General features: G+C 45.0%; 2 protein-coding genes across 6 annotated transcripts in view; one reads left to right on the top strand and one right to left on the bottom strand.

Moving 5' to 3' along the window:
- The window catches only part of LOC135366840 (uncharacterized), a 68141-nt gene extending 62547 nt beyond the window's left edge, over positions 1 to 5594 (top strand). The window contains exon 4 of the transcript XR_010414296.1: positions 5195 to 5594. The gene's annotated coding sequence lies outside the window, so the exon portion shown is untranslated. The remainder of the gene's footprint in view (positions 1 to 5194) is intronic.
- The window catches only part of LOC135366838 (diuretic hormone receptor-like), a 99824-nt gene that overhangs the window by 44381 nt on the left and 34900 nt on the right, over positions 1 to 20543 (bottom strand). Inside the window, exon 1 of one of the 5 annotated variants that reach the window (XM_064599779.1) lies at positions 19025 to 19250. The exons of the other annotated variants lie outside the window; for them this stretch is intronic. The gene's annotated coding sequence lies outside the window, so the exon portion shown is untranslated. Of the gene's footprint in view, positions 1 to 19024; positions 19251 to 20543 lie in introns of those variants that run through there. 5 annotated transcript variants of the gene reach the window in all.

The raw sequence follows: 20543 nt of genomic DNA, 5'->3' as shown, positions 1-20543 counted from the left end.
CAAAATGTATGCGGACAGTATCATTTCCTTGAGCTTAAGGACGTGGTTGGGAGGTAGACAGAACGAGACCTAGTCTTATCTACTTGTGTTTTGTGTCTCTGTCCCTACCATCTCCTCAAGCTCAATGAAATGATACCGCCCACATCGATACACGAGCTTGCTCACATTTTAATGCTCTGCTCAAAATATATGCGTCGTTCTTCAACTTCACTAGCACCATATCATCCTCAACAGAGATTATTGTCCATTCATTGTCCGTTGAAGGTTGAGGTGTTGGTGAAGGTGTTGAGGATGAGCGATGGAGTGTCGTAGCGTTAGGAAGCTTATCGTAAAACTGGGACTCCCCAGCCTTCTCTCCCGTCGTCCGTTTAGGCATTCAGAGAGGGCGAGGGAGAGAGAGGGAGAGAGAGAGAGAGAGGGAGGGAGGGAGGGAGGGAAAGTCGCCAACTCGCAGTTCAATTTCTCGAGCGTTCAAATTGCTGGATCTCCCCACTACCGCACTCCCATCGTCGGTAGATCGTATTCGGGGCCGCCGCCAATAATTGGACCCAAGTGCCGAGAGGACCTACGGCCGCGCAAAGTTATGAGAATTGGACGTCGATTGGACTTCACGATGGCTGTTCACGGAGAACTTTTCCGTCTGCCACGTATTTCCTGCCATAGTTCCTATCCTATGTATGTCTGCGCGTTATGCCTGCTGCGTTGTTCGTTTGGGTTCGCTTGGTTTTGCGCGTATACTCGTTGTGACTTCTGTTTTTTTGTTTTGTTTTGTTTTTTACAGAAGGCGGCGTCGCCCTGTGAAAGCTGTGCGGTTTGTGCTCAGCATTCAGAAATAAGGCTTTCTACTAACGGGAACAGAGTTCTTAAAGTAGATTTTAAAGTCTATTTAGACGAATTCTTTCAAAGTTGAATCGAAGTCGTTTCCTAAAGCCTCAGTAAGCAAAATATGAAAGCCGTCAGTGAGCATTACCCCTTTCCACTAATTTTTTAAATAATCGGCAAATCTTTGTACGTAGTTTCGGTTTCTGCGAGAAAATGTGACGTCATCGTCATCGTACACGCTTTCGTTTGTGTCCTAGCAACAGCGCGCATGCACGTTCCAGGTCCGTGTCTATAAGTCTACGCGGCGGAAGACGAATAAGAATACCAGTGTTGCTAGGCGGGAGACAAACTCGTGCCTCGTACTTCTCGTAATTCTCAAAACCGTAAGTTATATAGTTAATTCATTATCAATTATAAATTCTGTTGCATTATCATGAATTAATTTTAGGTTATTTCCGCGTCGCATGCAGGAAAAACACATTGCGAGAACTCAATATGATACACGAAGGATGCAACTGCGCAAAGAGTACACGAAATGGCACAAGACGTCACAGAGACCCAGCTTCCACGTAGAACTGTACTTGGTGCCTTGGTTTAGGTAATTGAGTACAGCTGGAAGGTACTACACTCAAGAGTAGCGCAGTACCATTATGGCCACCAAGGGTTGGCTTAGGTTTATAAGCCCACAAGTCTACACACAAGAGGGGATACATACAAAGAGAAAAAATCCAGACCCTAATGTACGTAGGCTGCACGGAGTTTGCGCTCGCTGATGAAGCATGCCGCTATCCCCAGCTGCAGACAGCCTCTTTGCCATAACTGTTTCTCCTAAGCACTGTACACGTACAAAAGAAGCATAAGCGAGACTTGGTCGAGAGTCTGCAAGGAACTGGAACGCTGGCAATTTGTTATCACGTACAGATGTTGTTAGTTACACTGCCCTTAATATAAAAGATAAAATAATATCCTTGCGTTAGTTTGCGAACCGTTAAGGTGCGCAACTAACAACTCCCCGAACTAATAATAAATTAGTAATGTTCTAGTTTGCTGCACACACTTCAACCCAAGTCTCGCTTGTCTCTTTATATTTCTTCGTGGCTGTCTGAAGACTTTCTTTTACGTTGTCATATTCGTAAATATATATGCGTACGCGAAAGGTCGGAAGGTCACGAAGTGATACGAGGAACAAAATATATATCGGTTCAAGAACGGGAGGAAAACCAACTGTTTCATATATACTAATAATGCCAACGTTGTCATTTTGTTGTCCATTTTGTCCTGAAGAAAGAGGAATGCCCGCCGCAACGCTGACGTCCCTACACCCTACGAAAAAAGGAGTAGTTTTAGCTCTGTTTGGGGATTAGATGCATTGCCACAACCATTACTCCCTTTCGGGACTAAGTGTACGCTAGTGTATGCAATGTTCGGAGCCTATATGCAATGCTTGGGAGTAAATTTCAGGGTCATGAGACTAAAGTGGGGAGTATAATTGCTATCTGGAGGACTATCCCAATTTACTCCGTTTCTTCTCTTTTTTTTTTTTTCTTAGTGTGTATTAAACAGTTTGCTTTTACGTTACCTTCCCGGTTCTTTGAGTTACTATGTACGGGATGGAAGGTACAGAAGATCTCTATGTACTCGTGGTGGTGGTGGTGGTGGTGGTGGTAACTATGCGGGTACTTAGCTAATCCCGTATCTTCACGGTCCTTCATCATCGTGAATTTTTATCTTCATCCTCATCTCATCACGGCTACAGTCGCGTAGCTGCCCATACTATAGTGAAGCCAACACCGACAAGCAGGTTACCGCCTAGTAGTTTACTACCTACAAGGTTACGACCTAGTTTGGCGCATCATAGCCATAGACGCTTTTGCGCCACAAAATTCCAACTCGTCATCATCATCATCATCATCATTTTCAGCGCCCCCATCACCCTTGCCGCTAACCAGGGCTGTTCACTGTGTTGATTCGATGGCTGCTCGCTGCGGTTCAACACAGAGAAGAAATCATGCAGCACGTCGGAAATGCTTGCGCTCGGGTACACTACCTACCAGGGGAATGGTAAAGGGAGAGGATGGACATTGGAAAGGAGTAGACGATATCGTAAGCGAAAGGGGAAGTCCATGTATCCTTCTTGCCCGATAAGAGTCAGTAGTTCCGCAGGACTACCCTGCATAAAACTAATAAAACTTTTCTCATTACCCTTCAGTGAGGAAACGCCTATGACGACACCAGTGCTAGACGAGTAAACAAGAACCAAAGTCCAGTGGTGTTTGTTCTCCATATTTCTTCTCTTCGCTCCCTGATCGAACGGTGTCGGCGCGCTGCGGAGAAACGACGAACTACCGTAGTGTGGATAGCTTCCTCGCGTCGTCTGCTTTTACACGTTTATTCCGCGTTCAGTGCAGTAGGTGGTGCATTGGGGGAACCGAACAGTGTCGTGCCATCGCGGCACAAGTGATCTTCCGGTGAATACACAAAAGAATTACGGAAAAGAATCATCAACTCCGAACATCGGCCGGACTGTTGTCCATACTAGAAAGGTTGCGGTGTCGCCCCCTATAGATCGATCTCGCAGCGAATAGCGTGCAGCTACCACGTGGTCTACAGATTTACTGGTAACCGATCTTCTCGCGAAATTGTACGCTTCATTTGGGAAACCGATGTGTCCGCCAGAACAGATCGATTTTCTCGTTATTCGTGTAGTTAGATGTTGTTCGTTCCGCTCTTTCTGATAAAGCAAACAGACTAATCTCAGCAAATAAAGGCGCCTGAAAATGAATTGTGCCGTTGCAGATGTCCATTTAGATAATGACATGTCGGAAACAGATCTGAGGGCTTTCTCTAACTGAACGACGAGCCCGAGCTCCAGTGTGGAAGGGACGGCCCAGGGAAAGGTAAACAAAGCCGTGTGCAGATGCCGGTGGATGCAGTTACACTGAGGGCTCGGATGCAACGCGAAGTACGGCTACATTAATTTGTGTAATTGAATGTGTTTGTTGTTTACTAGGACTATGAGCATAATAGCAGCGCACGAGTCAAGAAGACAACGCAGAGAACAGAGACCAAACACTTTTGTTTTTGTCTCTCGAACGTGGTGTAAGTATACTGGTTGAACCCTATTGAAATGTTGGTGAGCAGTTTACTGTAAATCGTTGTAAATCCAGTTGAGACCCAGTGTGACATTGAAAAAGTAACGAAGTAATGACCATGCTGCAACGAAATATTTACATCATTTTCCTTTAACTTCGCCATAATCTTTGGAGACGGCAATAGGAAAGGTGCTTGCCAACGATTATGGCGAAGTTAATGTAAGTAAAGTATATCGTTGCAGAATGGTCATTACTCCGTTACTTTTTTAACGTCATATTGAGTATCAACTGGTTTTGAAACCATCATATATTTAAACTGCTCACCAACATTTCAATGGGATTCAAGGAGTACTCATACCACATTCGTGAGAGCACTAAGAACATTGCTTTTAACTTTATGATTCCTTTAACTTTCAGATCATGACACTACATTGTAATATCGGTCTCCAGTACCTTAAATTCCCTTAAAATCTCCATATTTTTCTTTTTCTTACAAACCAACCAGTACATTAGTACATATATGAAAATCATACGCATGCGAACATTATGGGACTCGAGTAGGAGGACTCGGCGGGAGCCGTGCTCAAAAGTAGGAAAGTTTCTATAATGTTGGCTTCGCAGCAGGTTTTGTTAAAGCTTGCGTAACATATTACAACAGGAGAAAAGGCCATATACCGGAATAATGGGCAAAACGAATTTCTTACACAACGCTAGGGGAATTATTAGCCCGGTTACCCTACAATTGCATATCTTATATATATTTCCCCATGATCCCCGTATGACCTTCTCCTCTTGTTGTCCGCGGTAAGCCGTCTTGCCTTTCTGTATTTTATGATTTTTGTTGTTCGTTTTTCATTCGCTCTTTCCTGGCTTAGTTGCTATATACCACTGCATGGTCAATTTTCTCCACCTGATGAAGTGTACATTCTGCACGAAAGTTTCTCATTAAAACTAGATTATCCCTTCCGTTTGAATGTTCTTCTCTCTACCTCTCTTGTTTTGCTTAGAAATATGTAAATGTTAGCGGCTCGGCGAAGGGCGCGAGCAGAGAAGAGTTCCTGTAAGCGCTTCCGTTCGCTGCCTCTCTGGCTCAGGAGCGGCCGGGGGAGGGAGCGGGGACTCTGTTCGTGCTACGAAGCGTATAGCCTAGAAGAATAGGGAAAGAAATAGGGGAAGAAAAAAGATAAGCGCAGGAATCAGGAAACCTGATCGTGCAATCTGAATGGGATGCGTAGTCGTCTATTCCACCCCAACCCCCCTCTCTTTCTTGTATATTTTAGGACGCCCCCAACCCAAGAGGATTTCTCGTATTCGTGACGACCCGAATTCAGGCTTCAAAAATGTGTTTCTTCGTAGAAGGATTGTGTCAAGAATTCATCAAAAGCTAGTCGCGTCTTCCTTTCTTTCTTTGTCTTTCTTTTTTTTTTTCGGCGAACGCCCGTGCTGCCCGACACGTCCACGTTTGCGAGCGCCTGGGGCGCCTCGTCGATTACCGTATAGTTATCTATGATGACGACGACGACGACGACGGCGATGACGATGACGACGATGCTGGTGGTGGTGGTGGTGGTGAACGGACCAAGAAAAAAATGCAAGGAAAACTTGCCTTTCATTCTCCCCTTTTACGTTTTCTTTGCTTAGTGTGCCACAGATTGTCATTAAAATCGCTTCAGTGCTGCAGTGCTTCAGTGTGTCTCGTCGTTTTCAGTCATATTGCACCGTTTTACCGATTTTAATTATGAATACCCAACAGGCCCAAGTTGCTGCAGTATTTAATCGCAAAGCATCGCCGGCCTGCTGGCCGGCATCAGCCCCATCTCATCATCGTATCTCTATTTGTGTGTGTGTGTGTGTAATCGCAAAGCAGAGCTCCAGTGTGTCTCATAGAATAGAATAAAATAGAAATAGAAAGAAAAAAAATGAAATGTAGGTCTCACTGGCCCGACCTGCTGTTCCGTGACTCTTGCTGTGTGAAAGTACTGAAAACGAAAGGGATTGATTGATTGATTCATTCATTTTGATTCATTGGTCGAAGAAAAAAATTAAGATGTTAGTCCTAAACTATAGTTAGTCCTAACTTCAACGGCAGTTGAGTGTGTCCGTGCGTGCCAGTGCGACATCGACCTTTGTTTTAGTTCCGTTTCACGATAGCAGCGAGAACGAAAATGCAGTCGTGTTACTGTAATTAAAAGAAAATATTGACCATCCAAGTTACTGCGTCTGCTAACAATCGATTTGTTGAGCCCCTTCTTCGGAGTCCTTTACTTCCATCTCCAAATTAGCCAATTTACATAATAAATGGTGCGTTGATGATGTTGATGTTGGCTAAAAAAAATAATAGGCCGAGATCAATAAAAAGATAAAGAAAAGGAGGAACAAGCCCTTCTTCCTTCAAGAAACCGATCTTCGCTTACGTTTTGCCTGAAAGTTAATTCTGAAGTTGCGCCTGAACGTTTTATTCATTTTTTTTACATATAATGAGCCCTTAATAACGGGAGTACTTTGGGACTAATATCTCCATTTTTCTTTTCTTTTTTTTACCAATCCATCAATCAACTTTTTATTCGAATTCGATAAAGAGGAAGCAATACACGTAAGAGAGACAGAACAAAACGACAAAAGAGATACAGTTTGCTCTGAGCAAGACGAGGTGATTGAACTTCTTCAAGGGGTGACTTGTACAAACAGTACATATATGAATGTGAAATATCCTTCAAATAACAAACATTCCACGCTATAGCGTTATGTCATTAAAATAAATTTGAGCTGGCCCTTTGCGACGGTGAGCGCTCAATTTCAACGGTTCAATAATTAAATCACGTCACGTCGATCGTGGCTTCTGGTCCATCGATTCTGTCGGATCTATTGAATAACAAATAAAATAAAACGCGTTTGCGGCCGTAGCACAGCGGGCTCGTAAAATGTTATAGCTGTTTGCATGAACTACGGTTATTTTTACGTTTTGTTTTACGACTATTTACGCAGTCGCCGGGGAAATTCGATGGTATAGGATTAAATGTAAACTTTGGAGACTATCTCCGATCAATTCTGATTAGATAGATGGGGCTCACACACCTCGGGACTTTTCTTTTTTCTAATGCTAACCTCAATTTAGACTACGTAGTGGCGCACCATTATTGCATTAAGATTTAGGGCTTAAGATTTACATTTTTTTTTTACAAATCAATCAACCAAGATTTAATGCTTCGGTGGCGAAAGCAAAATTTATAAGAGTATAATAACAAATATTTTATGACTGCTCTCTCGTGTTCGAATGTTTTTTTCGTGTTGTTTCCCATGATTGTTTTGTTTCCATATTTAACTTTTGCTGCTTCATGTCTAATATTTTTTTTTTTATTCCGTGATAGCGCAGCGAAGCAACTGTGGCTAACAGTGGCGTACAGACGTGGACAGATGGAGCGAGGACAGCAGGAAGGAGGGGGGACAGGATGGGGTAGTATGCGTCTCGGGCCGCCTTCATGGGGAACTGCGCCGAAATTCGTCTGGAAAGTCTGCCGGAAAACCCAGGGAAAACCTCCGACAGCACAGCCGATGCGAGGATTCGAACCGGCGTCACCTCCAAGTCTCGTCGTGGAAAGCGATCGTACTAACCACTACACCACGGGAGCTGGTCATGTCTAATACGTTTGTGTTAGGAGAAAGGATTGCGATTAGGATCCCAGGATAAAGTTTTTCACCTTAGTGCTTCTTTGATATAGCCTCACCGGTGACAGTGATAGTCTTATAGTTGTAATAGTCCTACCTGTTCTTACGTTATCTCAAGCAAGCGCAATACGTATGGCCAATGGGTCGGTCACCACCACTTAATGCTAGATTAGTTAAATGAATTTAGAATATACTAACGCCGCAACACAGGGAAGGGATCTATCGGGAATTTGGAGTGAGTTAATTGTAGGGCACAGGCACAGCACACAGCAAAGCACAGCGAAGCACAGGTTAGAACTGGCCTCAGTCGTTGACTTGGTTGGGGAAATTAAAGCGAATCAGTAAATGAAGAATATAGGGAGTGGTATGCTAAAACGATAAGGAAGATGGGCTCACTAATTTTGTGACTCATCTAATCAGTCAACAATACAAAAGCAAAATGAGTAGAGAGCTTTTAGACAAGATGAAAAGTGATTTCTTTTTCTGACATTTGGATTTGATCGAGAATACAACAAATAAGACAGGAAAACACCACTGCACAAGCACACTGAACAGGCACAGTCAAGATGTCGGCGTCCACCACACCCGTTGTCGCTCATGTCGTCTGCCGATGACTGGACGACTGACATGCCAGACGAGCGTCTACTTTTTCAGCGCATGTTTGAAACAAAAAATACAAACATTATTTGCACTGCTACGAAACTAAGCCACTAAATAACTTATATTTTACTAAAATGAAGTCGACCACCACAATGTCTATCCGTGGGTAGTGCAACATAATGGGAAACGTAGTGGGGTTCGCCAGATGTGCCACATCAACGATGCAGCGCTGAACCAATAGAAGCAAAAAAAAATCTCAGCGTGTCATCGAGGCATAGAAATGGATTGCCCGCGAAAATCGTGCACCGTAAATACGTTACTGTAACGAGAATACGCCGTTTGTTCGCTCGACTAAGGGGCCGCGACAACTTGGGCGTTGCGGTCATCAATATTGCAAACATCGGTTGACACATCGCTTCGTTGCGCTGATGGTAACCACGCCCGAGACGTTTTATCTTTTTTATGTGCTCCGTGCGGCCCAAAGGCTATTCTTTATTCGCTTTCGTTTGCTACTTGCTGCTGGCTTCCTATATTTACAGTAGTCCATTCTCGTGGACTCATTAGGTCGTAGCCATAAAAGAGGTACAGCTCAGTCATTGCTGCCGCTCTGTAACAGTATAACATACACGTTCATTGGGTAGCGGTGGGAATGGGGACGTGCAACTAAACGGACTGCAATCGTACAGCCTTTTTACTATACTGTTGCTGTATGTATATGCAGTCAACCCTCGATTTATGAACAGCGAATATTTCAAGCAAAAACGTTCACAAAGCGAGGGAATTCATAAATCGATGTCTTAAATGACTAGAAGAATAGAGTTGGTTTCACAACGAAGTGTTCATAGAGCGGGGGAATTCACAGACTGAACGTTCATAAAATGAGGGTGACTGTATAATGAGACTGTTCCAATGAGAACATCTGGTCCCATCGGTCCCCTGATACCGCTGCTGTTTTCAGAACAAAAATCCGTTCGATAGATCGACCGCGAAAAAATTCGTGAAGGAACACAATTTTTTCTTTATTTTGTTCATTGCGCATCTTCGGAGACGCGTCTTTCCTTCACCTCCAATGTGAGAGGGTGAAAGAGTACACTATCGCCTCTTGCGTCCTGGAAAAGGGTTAAAATAAAACAGAAAATGCAACACAAGATAAGGGCAGCTCCGATAGAGTCACCCGATACATTTGTTTTTGTTTTGTTACTGCAAGTTAAAGCTCATCTTCGACGCATGAGGCGGCACTGTGCTCCTTCACCCTCTCACATTGGGGATGAAGGAAATACGCGTCTCCGAAGATGCGCAATGAATAAAAAAAAACGGTGTTCCTTCACGAATTTTTTACTGACGATCTACCGAACGAATTTTTGTTCTGAGAATGGCTACGATATCAGCTGACCGAAAGGAACAGATGTTCTCATTGGGACAACTTCGTGGCTTTTATAATTAAAAAGTTAATTATTGAAAGTTAATTAAGACATTGTCTTAGGAGCTTGCTAATGCCCTCCTAAGGGTGCCCTACAGCATATGCTATATTGCAACTGATTTCATCTCGGGAAAAGTGATATATACAGTATTTAAAAAATATGTTCACACTTAGCTTGGACACCCTGTATATGTTAAAGAGGTTGATACATCAGACGGCTGCGAAGTTGAATAAAAGTAAAATAATAAGGCGTGGACAACATGCAGATTACAGGGAACTTAAAAAAACTAGTTTATTTAGTGGATAATTTAACACGAGGATTATAATATACAATGAGACGTTTGACCGTTCATTTTCAACGCCTCATAGTATGTTATAATCTTTCCTTTATTATTTTACTTATATATATATATATATACATATAAATCATCCCTTATTACAGCGGACGATCTTGGTTTCGTCAATAACCACCACCAGATACATCATGAGTATGACATCAGGTGTTTCAATGTTCCATTACTTTCTAACTAATCTATTATTCAGCTCAGTTGAGGAATGAATGTTGCAACAATGCTACGCATCCCAGCTGCAGCGTCGTACCGTCCTGTGTTTATTTTAAGTGCCCACACACGAAGGCAGCCAACGTAACTTTTGCCACCGGTCGTTGTTCTTGCAGCCTATATTCATAGGGAGCACACCCCCTTGTGGCAAAGCAAACCTACCTATAATTCCGAAAAAGTGTATCTAGAACTATCCTTAGACTGAGTTTGTAAAAATTCGAGATGTGGTTCTGCCTCCGCAACTTTGTAATGAGGCCTGCCCATTCATGCTAGTTCTATAGGTGCTGCCTGGCAGTCTACTGGCGGTCCGGTACCTGTCTATTGCATAACTCCAATAGACAGTTTTTTTTCAACAACAACAACAACTTTGTTTAAGATTATGAACTCGGAGTTTCATCGCCAGAGGCGATACTCTACCCCATTGCTGGTGGTGATGTGGGGAATGAAATAATGAGCCACTTCACAATAAGGATCGAAGTCCAATTGTGTCCAGAAAAGTCAAAAAGGTAAAAAAAAAGTAAAAAGAGCTTTCAGCGCAGAGCATTGGTCGGTTGGACCCTGCCTTCTTCGAAGCCTTCGAGGTTGTTCAACAGATGTTGCATTGCGTACAAATACTCTGAAACCATCGTATTCGTTCCAGCAGGAGTCAGGCTAATGGAACTGCTGTGCTATCGTAACAATGCATTCGTGTGGCGTACACTGTGAGTTCCAATATGACCTGAATAAGCTTCTTACGGTATGCGATGTGCTTCGTGGGCAAGACGTCTAACAGACAGTAACAGGGGATTAGAAAGATATGTACTGGTCAGACGTTGGGAGCATTAAACGGGTCGCGGTTACCGCGAGTGCGGATTATTGCCGTCCGTGACGCCACTGCAGACGAGAACAACCGCGCTCTCTCATGCAGCAGTAGCAGTAGTCCAGATACCAGGAGGAAAACGCGCCGCTTTTATTTGCCCGTGTGACCAAACGACTTCCGTCAATGCGGCGTTGCGCATTCTTTGTTATACGCACGGCTGTGACTTGGCATAAATTATGGCATCTGGGAATCGTGCGTCCCGGGACGACTTCGCGAGTGACTGTTTCGCCATTTGTCTTCGAGCGCCTGAGGAAAAGCCAGGGAAACACCCATCATGCAGCGTAACCGCTGCCAGGACATGAACCTGAGTCACGTCCTGATCTCGGCGTGGATGGCAGTCATCTTAGCCACTGAGCCGTGGGAGCTAACATCGCTAGCAAAGCAAAATGTCGCTGCTTGAAAATCCGTGGAAAAATCAAGGTCCCTCGCGATTGCAGAACTATGCAGGTTCTCCTTGTAGCGTCGATCATTTAACTTTGCACACGCGCACTGCCCAGTGTCCCGGGATGCGCCGAAGCGTACACAGGAACATGACATAAAAAGCTCAGAAGTCTGGCAGGACGGATAATCTGATAACACTGAGCTTCCTTCAATAGTTTTTTTTTTTTTTTTGCTGTTATTATTAGTATTATTACTATTATTAACAAAAGAAGGTAAGCCAAACAGAAGCAATGAATGTACAGAGACAGCGTTGAATAGTCTCTGTACATTCATTGCTTCTGTTTGGCTTACCTTCTTTTGTTAACAGGTACTTTGTTATAGAGTGTCACATTTCATTCTAACGCTTATATTTTTGTACCTTTTGAGTTTCCCATTTTAAGTGTTAGTCTGGGTGTTCATCACTGCCTGTCTGTCTCACTAACAAACCTTTCAGTCTTGGGCAGTTCACTTGCATTTTTTTAATAATTTTATTGTATAGCCTCGCAATAAATTGAATTATTATTATTATTATTCACTATATCTTGACTTCTCCCTTTAGAAGTTCAAAAATCGCAGTCTCTCGGTATGATCACGTTCTGTGGAATGGAATCACGCCAACAATATGTCTTCCACGAATTGACACCGAATCTCAGGCTTCTCATCTCTTTCAAAATTACTCCCTCGTGTATTTCTTGGAGGCTCAGTTGAGTCCCGTCGAGGATTTCCGCTTCGCGCGTCTGGTTTTATCCTATACCCATGGATCGATATACCTGAATTGGAGTACCAGGATCTCAGTAGGGACCTGGTAGTCGTCTACGGAATACTGCAGACACAAGTGTGTATGTTTTTGTTTTTTTGCTTACATACTTGCATTAATACCTGAATTGTATGCTCGTGCCTTCTACATTGCTGCTCCGCACGGAGCTAAAACTCAAAATGTTAATGTGACAGTCACATGTCAACAAGAACGACTCTGACGCGAGACGACTGAGTCATTTTCTTGCTCATCTCAGCCTGTTGCAGCGTTGAACTAAAAGATATTAATGGGCATTCCCAGTGCGTGCTCATTGTCAAGCAAAAAGGCGTTGCTGTTCTTACATCCGTTTCTCTGAAACCCAATAACCTGGGGACTGTGCCATTGAAGCGCCATCTGCAGAGTAAATTTGCCCGTCTATCTTCTTCGCGTAAGAATGCTGCTCATCTCAAGATCTTGCCTTAGCTCTATGCAGAAAGCAATTTCGTTCATCGAGGCGGCTCGTATTTGCCGACCAGCTTCAGTACCCCTTGTCGTAACACATTGTTTGACGCGTGCTAGATATAGCACAAAAAGCCCTCACTGTGCTCCCTGAGCGTCCGTCGCAAACAAATGCACAGTGTGCGCGTTATTGCAGGTTTTACCCAGAAGGTGCGTGGACGCCGCAGACTCGTGGCTTTGTATCGCGTGCGTCCTTCATGTAGTGATGAACTCCTGACTCAGCAGTCTAAGCCAGAACAGCGCATTTCGGATTATACAGTCGTGTGAAAAGAAATCTAGCCGTCAGCTCTCAAAATATCACTGTTCCGCAGATAGCATGGCTGGACACAGCGAAGTCGTGCTCCCTCCTGCGCCAGATAATGTATGCTAACTCTAATTCCGAATTGGCTGTTAATTAAGACTTGCCGCATGACACTACGCTGCGGCAGAAAGTGCGCTCCCCTACTGATGACGCATGGGTGGCACTGCGGTATTTCTACTGGCGCGTTATTGCGTCTCTTTATCTCCAACGGAGTATGTAGCCGACGGACTGGACTTATTTTCCTTCTTAAGTTGAACACGTCTATAGTTATTATTAAAGGAACACTGAAGTGCAAAATGTTCGTGGAATCAAAGATGCTGTTACGTTGACAACATTACAGCAGGAACGGAATTTCGTCCGGCGCACCATTCGTGTATTTAGCGTGAAGGAAACTGCAATTTACGCTTTCCTTCTTTCCTCCTTAAGAAGTACGACATGGCGGTGCGGATAGGGTGTCCAATCAATGCGCAAAATCATTTGCGGAGACCAATTGGAGACCGCCCCGCATTGTGAGGGACAAGAAGGGACAAAAGGACAAGAGTTATCCCAGATAAACGTGAAACACAGTTCCTTGCGCCGATGTGATCCTGCAATGAAAGCTTCACAGCGAGGAGGGTTATAGAAGCGGAGAAAATGGGCACCGCGACTACCGAAACTCATGCGGCTCTGACGTCACAGCCCTCGCCGCCGCAAGTGAGGCAGCGCACGAGAAGTCACGTGCTTACGGCTGCCAATGGCAATGGGCGCAACTCTGAGCTCTGTGACGTCTGCGCTTTGCTCGGGAGTGTGTTTGACGGCTTGTATCTCGCTCAGTACGACACGTAGAAGAATAATTCTTTTTTCCTCAGCATTCTGGCGTGCCGTACAATGCGCCCATGATGTAATGAACAATATCTATGAAACTGTTTCAACCCCTTTAAACGTACTGTACTGTACTGAAAGCCAGCAGAGCTGCAATCTCGGAAAATTTATTTATTCTATAGCACGAGTCCTCAGTACACTCACGTCACAATTCTTGTCCCAACTGCGTTTTTTTAGTTTATAGAAAATTAAAAATTGAAAATTACGGGCAATACTGTTGTCGAAGTGGCCACCAACTGTCCCTTTACTGTCCCTTTTTACAACATACTGCGCATCATTCCTCCATCAATATCAATAGAAATCCCAGAAAATCTGTGTTGCGAATCCAACAACAATAATCGAACGGAAAACAACGACAATTTCAACGATATTCTGTAGCCCCAATGCTACTTTAAAAAAAAAAATCCGTGCTAGCGCCGCGAAGCAACTATGGCTACGAGCGGCGTACAGGCGTGGACAGATGGAGAGAAGACAGCAGGAAGGAGTGGGGCGACAGGGAGGGTTAGTATGCGTCCTGGACAGACTTCACGGAGCACTGTGCCGACATTCGTCTGGAAAGCCTTCGGAAAAACCCAGGGAAAATCTCAGACGGCACAGCCGATGGTAGGATTCGAACCCACCACCTCCCAGTCTTCAGCACGACCTTGGCTACCGCCAACAAGCGGGACGCCTTAACCCACCCACATGCTATACTTGACAGTGCATCAAACTTCGACGTAAATTTTTAACGACAACGTCGTCCCAACGCATCTGTGCGCATCATAACTCAACCGACGCGAAAACTTGTAAAAGAAAATATAAAATTCTGGGTCATACGTGAAGAGCGTAATATTTCAGCACGCACGCTTCTAGGACGTGAAATATTAATCGGCCATATACCCATCTCTCGCGCATATATTGCTTAACCTATGCACTCAAGCGGAACCCGCATATAAATAGTTCACACGCTCCTGAACTTAAGACGTACGTATATATGACGTAGGCCCGAGGGGCACCTGCATGGTTTCGCGTTCCGCACCGTGTAAGCACGTTTCAAGTATTAAAGCCTAGGTCTTATATCCTATTCCGAGCTCTTTGCTCGTATGTACGAACGGCGCAGGAGCCAAACCTAGCGCGGGATCTTTGCGCTTCATTTGATTGCTCGCGAGTATGAATAAATGAAAGGCAGTCCCTCTTGAACGTGCATTGACGTACAGTATATGGATGAAGGTCGAGGTGAGAAATCTGGCGTTTATGTTGGAGGGCTGTTACGAAAGGCGAGATAAGTTTTGTAAGCTGAATTCTGTCTGTGGTTTAATATTGTCCTCCAAGTCGCGTGCAGTGTATCGCAAACTGTATTCAATTTATTGTAATCATGTAATGCCTTATGGCCCTTGGGTTTTTGGCAATAAATAAATAAATAGATTCCTGGCTGAGGCGGAAAGATGTTATTTATGTACGCCAGTTCCCCTTTCTAGGAAGGAACTACCGGCATTTATTTACCTTAAGCTTCTGGAGTAGCCGGCACAAAGTAGAATCAGACCAATAGATCCGTATTTTTCTTTTGCAAGCCAGCCCAGACCAGACATACACCATCTAAGCTTGTTATATTTTCCTGAAAACTGCCGTCTCTTGTTGCGTATGTAAAAAAAAATGGAGCCAAGCTCTCGCAAGGACCGTCAGCCGCTACAATAGAACTTGTTTCAATGACTGGCTTCGGTACGTGAAGGGAAATGGAAAGCCTTGAGCTTTCATGATGCTAGCTCAACTTCAACGAGCTACATCATCATTGGCATCAGAGCATCACTTTGAGGGACAAATCGGCTGTAAAAATTCAACAGCCTAAGAAACGCTCGAAGACATCGACATGTGAAGCGCCGACGGGTGAAGGTCGAGGGTAATCTATAGTCCGCGTGATACGTCTCACCATGGAAGGTGAGAGCTGGGACGCGATACTCTCACCGGCGTTGATGGCCACGCCATACTCCGGCAAGTAGACCTGTCGGAGGTGGGTACAGTGCTCTTCCTGGGATACACTGGCCACGGGGACATTATTCATGTAAGCAAAGGCAAAACTTGCTCGACAAAGCATTGGAACATCTGGGCGGCATTGCGCAGTCCAAACGGCATCCCCATGTACACGAAAAGAGTTCTCAGGCCGAAAAGGGTTTTGATGGCAGTCCTCGGGATGTCGGACGGATGAACGTGGATGTTAAGTAGTCTTTGACAAGTCAATTTTGTGGAAGGTATAAGTTTGATATATGTTCGCTGTAAAGTTCCTGGACATGAGGTAGGGGTACAGGTTGGACACAGTCACAAGGTCAAGGGGGTGTTAGTCCCCAGAAGGATGCAAGTCTCCCGCAGTGGTCTTGGGTACCATGTGAGGTACGGAGGACCATGAGACCATGATGGTCGAATGATGCCCTGCTCCAATATGTAGTCGAATTTCTTATTCGCGATGACAAGGCGTTCGGATGCCAGGCGTACACCGCAGTGGAGAGTCGGCGTGGGTCTACCGAGGCAGCCGAGTAACACCGAGAAGGTCCTCAATGATGTCGGTGAAGGGGGTCGACGATCCACGTTCGGTGTCGGTAGAACAATACTGACTCAGCGCTGGTGCGGATGAGGAGGCGCTGGCCCGAATTGAGGTCCGTAACAAGGAATATACAATAAGACATTCTGACTAGCGTGGCATGCTAGCCGTAAACATTTGGGGTGGTTTCATTGCAGACTTGTTGCACGGTGATCGGAAGCCGCGCGCGGCTGTGCTGAAGGAGCGGTGGTGCCAGCAGAGGCCGTGCCCAGCTACAACAATCGTTGACGCAGCCTGGGTGGTGGGTGATGTGCCGTGTATGGTGGACTGGCGTAAGAACGCGACTTGCCCTGTGACAATAGCGTGGCGGCGACCTGACGTACTAAGTCAGCAACCGTAGTTTGGACCTGCTGAACGTTTGCCTTCAGGGCAGCGACAGTTAGTTCCGCTATCAGCCGAGGGTTGAGGTCAGCAGCAACGGACTGAGTGCAAGATGTTCATGGGCGTCTAAGTAGGTATGTGTATATCGTTATGTCGTCGTGACCTTATACAGCCACGAGACTCTGGGACCGCAACATGTAAGTTTCTTTCTTTTTTGCCAACCAGCCACCTGAGAAGCCTGCATCAGCCCGTAATGTGGAAATGCATTCTTCATAACCGCTGTCACCACTTTTACAACAATGCAAACTCCCCTGGCACGTATAGGACTGTAGGCTAGAGTTAGTGTATCTGCAAAGGGGTCTAGCTCCATAGGTAGTTCTCCTGCTTGATGACAATACACTTTGACAACACTTTCGTACTGTAGAGCCTGTTTGGGAAAATTTCATTAATCGCAACGACTAACTGAACTTCGAACCGAATGAAGGTATGACCAAGGTGCTCTTCCCTTCTTCGTCAATTGTAAATTCTTATTATTCGTACAGTGTGAGCCTCTGCAAAGGGTGCGGAGTGAAAGTTGCACTTCAAACTCCTTGGCACTGCCAATACTCTCCATATGTTTCTCTTGTTTTCGCGACAAAAGTCCGAAGTTCTATTGCGAAAGGAAGGCGACGCCAGAGCTCGTTTCCTTTGAACTAAATTGGCTCGTACATCTCCGCTTGCTTGTTTGCACGCCTTCTCATGCGCAGGTGTACTTGTATGTGGAAAGGTATAGATCATTCAGCTTCGCGTTTCGTATGCCATGTTTTTAATGCTTCGAACATACTGCAATGCCATCACGCGTGCAACATCATGTGTTCGTCTGTCGTTGCCTCCACACTCCAGCTGCAGCCAGACTAAAAAGCGGCTAAACTAGCGCTTCACGCTGCTACGGCACGAGAGATTTCTCTTCTTCCATTCCACAAGTCGATATGGTTCCGTGACTCGCGGTAGTTTCGCGGTAGTTTCTTCAAAAAAAAAAAAGATGGACATGTTAGTCCCAAGCTAATCGGGCTCCCGGACACGTGCATCTACATCTACCTTGCACGGTGCTTGATAGTCGTTGTTTCACGAACAGGTGCCAGGATAGCAAACGTGCACGGGGGAAGCAACAGAGCGACTGGCAACAATGTAAGAGAAAAAAATGTGTTTAGGTTAGGTTAGATGAGTGTGTGCCCCGTGTTTCCTAAAGCGCGGCTAGGTGTGCCAATGAGGTTGTAGCTGGCACGGTGTAACTGGTAGCATCTCTGATCGGAGGGTACGGGTTCGGGTCACCCTGCTGGTGTCCTTCCATCAAGTGCCACTCTTTTCATTGAAGTTACGTTGTGATACCTTCAGTGTGTTTTATGTTTTAGTTCTTCATCTGTTACTATGCAACCGACAGTACTGTGGAAGAATATACCCAGATTTGAATATTGCACCCAGCACAGAAGCACGCGGAGATTCTCGTACGTTTACGGGTGGTAATCGTTGACGATGGGAAAGGGTCAGTAAGGCCAGTAAGGGCTGGTAAAAGGGCCACTGAGTCCATGTATATAATTCGTGTGCGTTTCTTGGAGATGTGATAGATCTATGCCTCCAGTGCGCTCACTTTTTAGCCTAAAGTGCTTGCCCTCTTGTGACCTCCCCCTTATTGATACTTTGTATGCCCTCAAGGCATTTAAAGTTCCTGAATGCAAGAAGGCATTATTTCAGTCTCATTGAATTGTACGTACACATCATTTGTGCGAGATAGGCTGTAAGAGTGTGTTCTCAATAAAATATTGGCGTTTGCGAAATAAATTCAGAACAGCTGTCAAAAAGCTGGTAGACAACTCACTAAGCAACAAAATTGTCCTCTGAGGGCCTTTAACGTATTATCGAATAAACAAAAAATATTTTGAATGGAAAAACACAGCCATTCAGAAAAGCACAGCTGAAACCCACGTCTCGCAAACCGGAAGAATTCTTGAAGATTCTTCTCGCAAATGTCACTGGCACCAGTTCGTACTTGAGGACTTAATCGACTTGAACAATCGACTTACATCGCAATTTTTTACACAAATTATCCGATAAAGCACGAACTTTCCCTTCTCTTTTTGAAAAAAAAAAAGTTTTGCATATGGTTGGTGCAGCTGTTTCTTTGGAGCACATCTTTCAAGTCCTATACAGCACGCATACAAGAAGAACAATCAACTCCTCTTCCTCCTCAATTTCTCCTCTCTTTTTTTCGTTACAAACAAACAAACAATCAACTCACCTCGGTCCCGTTACTCCCAGTCACCCTTTACCACAAAAAGTTCCTCAAAGAGCTTCATTGCCATGCACAGTCCAACAATCCTGCTGACTTTTTTTTCTTACTCTGAAATTAGCATTCGCGAGCCATCACTAACTTCTCTGTCTACCACCATTCCCGAAGTGTCAGCTGCGCTTCACACTCACACCTTACCGGCTCACGATCGAACCAATCTCTCACGCGCGTGACCATGCATACTGGCCCCTTTGTGGAAGCGCTTCTCCAAACGCATTGGAAGCCGAGACCCGGAGTCCGGCCCGCAGTTGACGGCCGACGCGCGCGACACCAACCGCGCGCGGAGCGAACAAGAACTAAAAGAATCGGCAGAAGAGCTGCTTCAAATCTCCCACCGTCCCCTTCATCCGGAGGAATTTCTGGGTCACTGCAACAAGTAGTCACGAGAGCCAGACGGTATTAGGACACTAGACGCGAAGGAAGAGTGGTCTCAGAGGCGATATTAGGACTGTGATTGACTTGGAGATGATGTGCGCGTAAGCGTAAGTTGAGAGAGTAATTATAAGAGTCATTGCTGATTGCGATCGGTTGCTACGGGTGCCGGGACAACAGGAAAAGATTCTTAGACGGCGAGTTGGTTTTTTTCTTTGTGATTGTTAGGCACAAGTATACAGCAGAGCCAGAACAGAAGCAAGAAAATTCGGAAACGATCGAGTGGGTGCACATAATTGTGTGCAGTTTTCAAGTGCCTAGTAAAAAAAAGGGAACCACGTTCCCTTACACGAGCTTGGTTAACAATGGTGGTGGTGGTGGCGATAGGGCTTGCCGTTGTCGGCCTCACGTATGTGGGCAACGTCACGACTGACGCCCTGAGAATGTGCGTCCTGGGCCGACTTCTAAGGGAACTGTGCCGACATATGTCTGAAAGCGTCTGAGGAAAACCCAGGAAAAACCCCAAACAGCACAGCCGGCACCGGGATTCGAACCCGGGTACCTCCCAGTCTCGACGTGACATGGCCAGCACGCTAACCACTGAGGTTACCATTGGTTAACAATGCAATGCCATATCCACGTTACCGCCACCAATGGGGACGGTTGTCGCCCCTGGCGATGAAATTGCTCACTCATCATCATTTGAATAAAGTAGTTGTTGTTGTTACGGAGTAGAAAAACAAACTGACTGTACCCTCTCTTTTTCTTTTTTTTTCTAAGTATTTTCTTGAGCATCTTGCCATCCATGCATTCATTTAGCCATCGGGCTATATTCGCGTTAGACAAATATAATGCCTTCATTAACTTCAGGCTTACGAAATGGAAGTTCTAAACGGATCAGATGATAGGGATCTCGTTCGCGACGGAGATTTATCTGGGAGAATTCTAATTCGGCTGTAAAGCCACTTCATTATTCGCAGAAGGGTGATACAGAAATGGTTTCCACACTTGAGCGTTGTTCTAAATGAATCGGTAATTATTCAGTTCTGGGGAGTTCGAAAAGATGCGTTATCTGCGTCGGACTTTCGAGGCACTG

The sequence above is a fragment of the Ornithodoros turicata genome, chromosome 8 (assembly GCF_037126465.1).
Source record: "Ornithodoros turicata isolate Travis chromosome 8, ASM3712646v1, whole genome shotgun sequence".
In the NCBI taxonomy this organism is placed as follows: domain Eukaryota; kingdom Metazoa; phylum Arthropoda; class Arachnida; order Ixodida; family Argasidae; genus Ornithodoros; species Ornithodoros turicata.
Note: the sequence above shows the minus strand (reverse complement) of the source record. Positions and strands in the feature narration are given on the sequence as shown.